The sequence below is a fragment of the Pogoniulus pusillus genome, chromosome 27, assembly GCF_015220805.1.
Source record: "Pogoniulus pusillus isolate bPogPus1 chromosome 27, bPogPus1.pri, whole genome shotgun sequence".
NCBI lineage: Eukaryota > Metazoa > Chordata > Aves > Piciformes > Lybiidae > Pogoniulus > Pogoniulus pusillus.
The window spans coordinates 7,886,310-7,895,823 of NC_087290.1; positions in this window are offsets into that span (position 1 = coordinate 7,886,310).

Sequence of the window (9,514 nt, forward strand, 5' to 3'; positions counted from 1 at the left end):
TTATGAATCAAATCCCCTGAGCAGATGGCTGGGAGCCCATATGCTCTCTCTAGAGGCTGAGGAAGCTCTGTGTCCTGTGCAGCATGAGGCATGGCTGCATCCAGAACCTGTCTCCTCTTGGGTGCATGGCAGAGTACAATCTGGAGGTGACAGAATGGATCAGCAACCTTGGCCTAGCACCCCTCTGGCAGGACAGTGCAGGAGCATGTAATGAAGAATGGGCTGCTTAATGCCTGCCAGTTTGCAGTTCAGGGATGATCAAAAAATCAACTCTTTACACCTGATAAAATAGGAATCATGTGGGAAGAAGCCCAGCTTGCTATGTATTTAGTCTCTCAGTGAAGAAAGCTCTGTGTCCTCTGAACTGTAAACCCAGGTGACAAAATTAGAATAGAATCAACCAGGTTGGAAGAGACCTCCAAGCCCCTCCAGTCCAACCTATCCCCCAGCCCTACCCAATCAACCAGACCATGGCACTAAGTGCCTCATCCAGGCTTTTCTTGAACATCTCCAGGGATGGTGACTCCACCACCTCTCTGGGCAGCCCATTCCAATGCCAATCACTCTCTCTGTGATTCCATTCCCAGATTTCTTGTAGGCCTTTTTCAGGTAGTAGAAGGCTGCTATAAGGTTTCCTTAGAGCCTTCTTTTCTCCAGGATGAACAGCTCCAGCTCTCTCAGCCTGTCTGCATAGGGGAGGCTCTCTAACCCTCTAATCATCTTCATGGCCTCCTCTGGACCTGCTCCAGCAGTTCTTTGCTGCTCCTATGCTGGGGGCACCAGAACTGGATGCAATGCTCCAGGTAGAGTCTTGCCAGAGCAGAGGGGCAGAATCATCTCCCTCACCCTGGTGCTCTCCTTGCTTTTGATGCAGCCCAGCACAGGGCTGCTTTCTGGTCTGCAAGCAACCATTGCCAGCTCATGTTGAGTTTTTCATCAATTGGCACCCTCAAGTCTTTCTGCTTCAGTTCATTTTCTTCATCTTGTTTTTTCATACCTCCCCTGAAGGATTGGCATTTTGTCCAACAATGCAGAGATTTCATTAAACTCTGGAACCAACTCAGTACAGGACCTGCAAGTTTTTCACAGCTGGGGTAAATAAGTGTCACAAAGTTGAAAGGTCTGCCTGAAATCTCAAGTCTGTTATTTATATTAGGCCCCAAAAGGCTCCAGACTGTTTGGCAAGAGATGGGGGGGAAAGGGGGGAAAAAATGAAAGCTCAATGCTTCTGCAGAAGACATTAATAACATCAAATACTAAACTCGACTGGACAAAAAGGCCAAGGATAAGTCATGAAAGGTGTTTTTGTGTTCTTGATGAGCTGGTCTTCAAGTTACAGCTTTGTATGCCCCAGGAAAATAACTAATTACTGACACTGGGTGCCACTGAGGTAAGCAGATGAAAGCAGTTTGACTCTGTTGCCCAAGGTGAGTGGTATGCAGCAGTGGTTCAGAACTTGTTCCAAGAACCTACTCTATGCAGAGACTAAGATGGAGGAAAAACCTCAGAAAAAGGTCTCAATGCTTCTACAACTTGAAAAGAAACCCCATATAGTCATGCAAAAGAGCTAGGGGACCCAAAGCTGAGAGAACTGATTTGTTGTAAGAGGACAGAAAAAGTGAGTTTGGAAAATCTATTCCAGTCTCCCAGCAGTGGTGAGCTGGAAATGTGCATGACAGGGAAGGCACAAAGTCCTCCCAAGAAAGAAGCAGCCTGCTGTCCAGAGCACAGGGATCAGCCCCTGATGGATACTGGTGCCTTAACTCTGTACTCCAGCCTTTGGTGAGTGAGGCAGGAGAGTGTCTGTCCTTGCAAATCCTTTGCAACAGGACGTTACTGGGAAGGCTACTAACTTGTGTTTTGGTTTTGTTTTCCCTGTCCACAGCTAAGCAGAGATCAACAAACCCAAATGTGTTTGTTTTGGAACAAAGAGTACAAGAGAGCCAATAGCATCCTGAGGTGCATTAAGAAAAGTGTGTCCAGCAGTTCTAGGGAGGTTCTTCTCCCTCTCTACCCTAGTGAGACCACACCTGGAATACTGTGTCAAATTTTGGGCTCTCCAGTTCAAGAGAGACAAGGACCTGCCAGAGAGAGTCCAACTGAGAGCCACAGGGGTGACTGGAGGACTTGAGCATCTCCCTTACAGAGAGAGACTGAGAGCCCTGGGGATGTTTAATCTGGAGGGGCTGAGAGGAGATCTCATCAATGGGTACCAATATCTGAGGGGTGGGTGTCAAGCAGATGTGGCCAATCTCTTTTTGGTGGTCAGCAGCAGTAAGCCAAGGAGCAACAGCTACAAATTGGAACACTGAAGGTTTCATCTCAACACGAGGGTAAACTTCTTCACACTGAGGGTGATAGAGCCCTGGAGCAGGCTGCCCAGAGAGGTTGTGGAGTCTCTTTCTCTGGATCACAGATGTCAGGGGTTGGAAGGGACCCAAAGAGATCATCCAGTCGAACCCCCCTGTCAGAGCAGGACCATATAATCTAGCTCAGGTCACACAGGAACACATCCAGACAGGCCCTGAAAGTCTCCAGGGGAGACTCCACAACTTCTCTGGGCAGCCTGTGCCAGTGCTCTGTGACCCTTACAGCAAAGAAGTTCCGCCTTGTGTTGAGGTGGAACCTGCTGTGCTGCAGCTTACATCCACTGCTCCTTGTCCTGTCCCAGGGAGCAGTGAGCAGAGCCTGCCCCCCCGATTCTGACCCTCAGTCCTCAGATATGTATAAACATTGATTAACTCCCCCCTCAGTCATCTCTTCTCCAGACTAAACAGCCCCAGGTCCTCAGCCTCTCCTCATCAGGCAGTGCTCCAGTGCCCTCACTCATAGCCCTCTGCTGGACCTTCTCCAGCAGATCCCTGTCCCTCTTAAACTGGGGAGCCCAAAACTGAAGGCAGTTTCAGACTTTCAAAAGCCGCCTGGATGCACTCCTGTGTGGACTACCCTGGGTGATCCTGCTCTGGCAGGGAGGTTGGACTCGATGATCCCTTCCAAGCTCTAATGTCCTGTGATTCTGCGAAGGGAACCCCTCAGGGCAGAGCGAGGCTGAGTCAGCCTTTGCTGTAGTCACTCAGAGAGCACTGAGTCTCCAACACAACTGAAAGCAACAGGCTCTGCTCCAGAATCATAGAATCATAGAATCAACCAGGTTGGAAGAGACCTCCAAGATCATCCAGTCCAACCTATCACCCAGCCCTATCCAGTCAACTAGACCATGGCACTAAGTGCCTCAGCCAGTCTTTTCTTGAACACCTCCAAGCACAGTGCCTCCACCACCTCCCTGGGCAGCCCATTCCAATGGGAAATCACTCTCTCTGTGAAGAACTTCTTCCTAATATCCAGCCTATACCTACCCTGGCACTACTTGAGACTGTGTCCCCTTGTTCTATTGCTGGTTGCCTGGGAGAAGAGGCCACCCCCCACCTGGCTACAATGTCCCTTCAGGTAGTTGTAGACAGTAGTAAGATCACCCCTGAGCCTCCTCTTCTCCAGGCTAAACAGGCCCAGCTCCCTCAACCTCCAGGCCCCTCACCAGCTTTGTTGCCCTTCTCTGGACATGTTCCAGAAAACACTTTTAATACACTGCCCCCAAGAATTAATGGCAAAGCTCAAACCTTCTTTCATTGCAACTGCAATACCTGAGCTACCCGTGAGATGGTGCAAACAGCACGCTGCTGGCTGACTGCTGCTAGCAGGAAAGGACCAGGAGGCAAAAAAAGGAAAGCACTAATTATGGCCCTGCGGGTTTTTAGTTTACAGACTTTGTTTTCGTTTCAATTGTTTGGAACGAGGCTCTGGAAGCTGGGCAACCACTTCCAGCGAACCTGCTGCTGCTGCTTTAACAATTACCTATTCAGACTTGGCCCCACTCTGCTTTTCCACTTGTGTTTTTATTTTTATCCCACCCACTCCCCCCTCAAATCCACCACCTAAACTATGGCACTGTTTTAGTGCCCTGTGATTTATGAGTTTTTATAAACAAATTGTAAAGTCTGGGAATGAAGAAATCCTGGATGAGGGAGGAAAAAAAAGCTGAAGAGAAAAAAAAATTATGTCAGAGGCTGAGTGAGATATTTTGAGCAGTAGTAAGAATTTTCTTGTTAGGCTTACTGAAGCAGCCAAAGGCTCAAAGAATCTATGCTTAACACTTAAAATGTGCTTAATGCTTTAAAACAAAATGCAATGGCGTTTCTTTGTGAAAGTAATGGAAACACTCAGCAATACAAAACAGTCCTTCCAAGCCCTTTTACTATGATAGTGTCCCAGTCCTTCCCAGCTGTCTGTCATCTCCACACCCCCCTGCAAACTTGTGCTTTACTGACTCCTTCAAACTTCTGTCCCATCTGTTGTCTCCATCATCATCATCCCCACCACCACCACCATCCTGTTATTTATAGCTCTAATACTGGCCGGCAAAACTGGCCCTTCACAGAAAGCTTCCCTCCTTCTCCCTCTGCCTTCATTGGATCCTGAGCTTTTGAACTACTCAGAACAGACAAATGTAGCCACCCACCTCTAGGAGGAAAACTGAGCTGCAGCCCTGGTGAAACATAAAGTTTATTTGACTAAAGTGACGCAAAAAATTCTTAAAGAGCTCTTTGGCAGCAGATTATCTGGAAATCAGACCATGTGAGGGGGACTGGTGTACAAAAACCTCACCAAGATGCTGAGTTGCCCACAGGCTGAGTTCCCGAGACTCTGAAGTAAATGTGGGTGAAGGTTTCTCCAGCTTGGATAACTCCAAGGAAAGCTCTTCAAAGCCACCCGAAGGACAGGTACTTTATAATCTTGTTTTTAACAAGCTGCTGTCTAAAGTCCTTTATGAAATTTAGGCAGGCTCCTAGACAGCTGCCTGCAGAGCCTACCTGCTGAAGCCAGCAGACACGGGAGCTCTCTTAGCTTTCCCTCTTTGTTTCCTCCTTTAACTTCTGCTATAAAACCTGAGCCACTAATGACAGCCTAAAGTATATATAAAATGTTTTGTTTCATTCTAAATTAACTTCTAAGCTCTTGCAGTAATTTCTAAACCACTGGGGAAATGTACATCTACCAGAGCTTTGGGAAGGAAGAGGGGGAAGATGAATTAATTTCTGCTGAAAGTTTGCTTTGGTTTTGTAAACTGTTAAAGCTTTTTTCTTGCATTTCTGATGTTACACACTCTCCTCTGGCTTGTTCAGGCACTTGTCCAGCAGTTACGACTGTTGGGAGTCAAAATGCCTGCAGCAGAACATGTTGTGACAATTTGAAATTAGAGTTTTGGCAGTCCACATAATTGCATTATGAGGTAAAATTTATTTGAAATTATTCTCACACACTCAGAAGGGAAAAAAAAAGCCTTAAGCTATGAGGCAGATAAGAAAAATAAAAGCAAGAAGGCAGGGTCCGAAGAAAACAAAAATCAAAATCAGTGCAGACTATTATTTGTTTCAAAAGGGTAAAGTCAACTTGGTTAACCATATTAAGTTATATTTTAAGAGGTGAACTGTTCCAGCACAGTAAATTATCTAACTCAATGGGTCAGATTTATTATGGGTAATAAATCTGAAGAGTGTGTAATGTATTACAGCTAAAGTCAATCCTGTTTAAGGCTGAAACCAGCTGGCTTGCTGGGTTAGCTTGCTAAGTGCTGTGGAGGTTTAAGTGAGGAATGAGGGCAAGTAACTGTTAGAAGTCATGGAAAATACGTTTTGAGGTGTTAAGAAAGCCTGGGGAGAAAAGGATCCTGCACCCAATGGATTTGGGTTCTTGGAAACGTGGTGGATTTTTTTTTTTTAATGTGGTTGTTAGCTGTCAAACATTTTACCAGAGAAGATCTCCTACACTTAGCCTTCATCTTCTGGTCCTTTTGTGGAGTGAATTGACCATCATTTTCTTGGAGAGCACTTTGTAAACTTGGCATATAGAAAAAGACTGCTGTGGGGCCGCTTCCCAACTGGGCAGTCTGATTAAATTATCCAGATTAAGAAAAACTTCCCCCAAACCAGAATGTAATAACCCCCCCTAAACTGTTCCCACACATGGAAACAAGCAGTGCATTAAAGCTCTTTCCTGCTGCCTCCCACAGACATCTAAACCACTGGGTTTTCATTAAGAACAGTGTAAAGAGCCTAAGGAGATGTTCATTCTGGATCCTGGTGTCTGTTCTGACACTGATGTTTTAATCCTCTTCCAAAGCTATATGTTGGCAGCTCTGGTGATCTGGCCATGTGTGTATGTACCCTAGAGAACTTAATGTAATGAAGTCCATCTATGGGATAAGTCATAAAGAGCTTAAGTAGATCTTGGAGCCCATCTAAGGGACGTTTGACAAAGAACTTAAGTAGAACTTGGAGCCCATCTAAGAGATGTTTCATAAAGAACTTAAGTAGAACTTGGAGCCCATCTAAGGGACGTTTGACAAAGAACTTAAGTAGAACTTGGAGCCCATCTAAGAGATGTTTCATAAAGGACTTAAGTAGAACTTGGAGCTCATCTAAGAGATGTTTCATAAAGAACTTAAGTAGAACGTGGAGCCTGAATAAAGGGGCTGCATTTTGGAGACAGACACTAACAAGTCTCCTTCAAAGAAACTTCATCTGCAAAGGATGCTGACCATTTCTTTCTTTAGGTAAGAACACGAGAGGCACAGGTACATGCATGCTGGCGCAGATGGGGAGCCAGCCTTTGACTCGGGTCTGCAAACAGGTCTTTTACTCCAAACGCCATCCGTGCCTGTCCGTTTGCCTGTTAAGGAGTCACGTTAAGGAACAGTGCTCTGTCTATTTGGTGATGTTTGCTGTGTTTGGACTCCTCCTTCAAGTTTATATAAAGAATTTGAGGAAGACTACAAAAGGAATAGCATTCCCGCTAAGCTTATCTGTTTCCTTGCACTACTTATAGACACAAAATACGTTTCCTTCCCCCCTCCCCTTTCTTTAAATGACTGTCGTCAGTTTGGCAGCATTCCCACTACAACTCAGTGTTTGTCTTCTCAACTACTTTCTTTAAGGGTAAAATCTCTCTTGCCTGCTGACTTTTTAATTTCAGACTGAAAGGTGGACACGATTATGACATAAAACTCACAGAACAGGTTTATTCCCCGTCCCTGCCCCCGCTACTGCTTTCAGAAGCACTGTTTTCACATCTTACCTACATTTAGCTTTAACTGGCAATACAGGAGTTAACTGCAGAGAGCTCACTCCTTAAGCCATTCTCTCTTTGTTAAGTAGCCTTTTATTCTCCCAGAGGGGCCATTGTCTCAGTGGGACTACTTGTTGAGCACAGTTCTACTTTGTTTTAGTAAGAATGCCTGCAAGCCCAAGGGAAACTGCAAATACTCATCTACAGCATCCATTTTCTCATCTACACACTACAAGTTTCTTACAGAACACTCACATATGACAGCGATGTGCAGAAGCACCCAGTCCAGCTGCATTTAAAATCACTGTCACTGGGATCAGACCTGCTGTGTGTGGAAACAATTCGCTGCACCTAGTCGTTTCAGTGGGTTTTGATCGCTCTTTACCAAAAGTCAGTTTCATTTCTCTTAAATTAGACTAGAAAAGCTCAGCTAAAAAAAAGAGAAAGTAATCAAGAAATCAGCTTTCAGTTGCTGTCAGCAGTTCAGTTGCTGTCTGGCTGTCAGCTTGTGTCTGCTTTGCACCTAATACCTCTGTGGTTACCAACAGCCCTGCCAACGCTGGGACTCCGTCTCTTCTTACTCTGCATTTCGAAATATCAGCTGCGGGAATCTGAGACACAATCAGTCACACCTGCCTAATGGCAGCAAGCTCACAGAAAAGGATATTCTAGGTGCATTATATTCATTATATGTCAGCACAGTCAAAAGCAAAAGGCATGAAGTTCCTGACTCCAGCAGGTACAACCCATCAGCGTTTAGTGCAGTCTGCTTTCAAGCGTCTGAAAGTCGTATTTGCTAGCAGCTCCTCACAGCATCTGAGCTATCCCATAACAACTCTAACTAAAGGGTCACTCCTGGCCTGTGCAAAAATCAGAAGGCTCTGTACTCCTTCACCCCACACATACAGCAAACCAGGAGTGTAATGGCCCAAGGACTGCCCTGCTGGCAAAATTCAGCTCAAGTTATGGTCTTAAGTCAAAAGGTTTTCTGTCATCTCCACACCTGTGAGGGCACAGGAGCAAATGGCTGTTGCTCTCAGCTTGCCTTTTCTAGTAGCAGTGATCATGGGCAGTAACAGAATCACAGAACCACAGAATGCTAGGGCTTGGAAGGGACCTCTGGAGATCATTGAGTCCAAGTCCCCTGCAAAGCAGGATCACTTAGGGAAGATCACAGGAATGTGTGCAGGCAGGTTTTGAAGATCTCTAAAGAACACTCCACAACGTAATCCTCACGAGGTTCTTGCTGTCACCCAGGTCACATACCTCCCCTCCTGTGCAAAAAGACAGACTAGGCCTGTGTGAGGAGTGAAGAGCAGAAATGTTTACTGCTGTATTTGTCAGCCCAGTACCTGGGCACACCCAGGTATGTGTCTGTCAGAGTCACGGTTGATGTTGTGACTCAGGCAAGAACAATACCTTCAGACACCACTACAGGCTTTTCAGTGTGGGATAGATGATTTCTATCTGGTCATACAAACTTCTTGCTTGATTCTCTACACAAAAGTAATTTCCTTGGCCTCTTGCCATTTGCATGCAACTGCCAGGGTAAGCTGCATCTTTAGTGCAAGGTGCAACACGCAGTGAAGCAGCTGCAGAGCTGTAACAATCTTAAACCCTTCATGGTAAAAGTGAGATTTAGGTCAATTTAACAACATCATCCTCATGTCTGATTCTGTTTGCCAGCACTGCAAGCTTACCTTTTGGCTTAGAGTTCAAGATTTTCTTGCAAGTGCTGGCATGTAAGTGGGCAGGAGGAAGGCAGATGGAGGAGCTGAGTGGCAGTGGTAAAGTGAGCTTTGCTCGAGGGGTGCAGCCATAACCCAGTGAGTGGCTGGTGTCCAGCAAGCACTGGGCTATGAAATTAGCACAAGAAAAAGAGAACTTCATTTATATGAAGTGAAATGCACACAAAATAGGCACTTTTTTGCTGCTGTGCAAGTTAAAATGTGTTTGATCATTTGGAGATGAGTGATGACTTCTGTAGTCATGCACAGTGAGGCTGAACGAGCCCCGTGCTGAGGAATTCAGGAAGTCAGTGCTGCCCCACCTCAAACAAAGTCTTCTCCAGGTGGCTCCAGGCACTAAGATTTCCTTCCCTTGAAGCATCTGGAATTTGCTGTACCTTAACCAAATCGTTTTAATCCCCTGCATACGTTTAAAGTCAATTTTCTCCTTTAAAATAATACAGGCATCAGGAAAATCATTTTGTTAGGAAGTGCTGGAAAGGTTTGCTTTGCTCCATGGCAGAGCATGACAGGAAAGGGATTCCCACAGTGCCACGAGAGGTCACTGCGTGCCTCAAGAAACAAACAAGGCAGAGAGACCTCATCGGGTGTGCTAGAGCAAGAACCAGACCCCAGGACAGGGATGCTCCTTGAAGGTTGCTGCG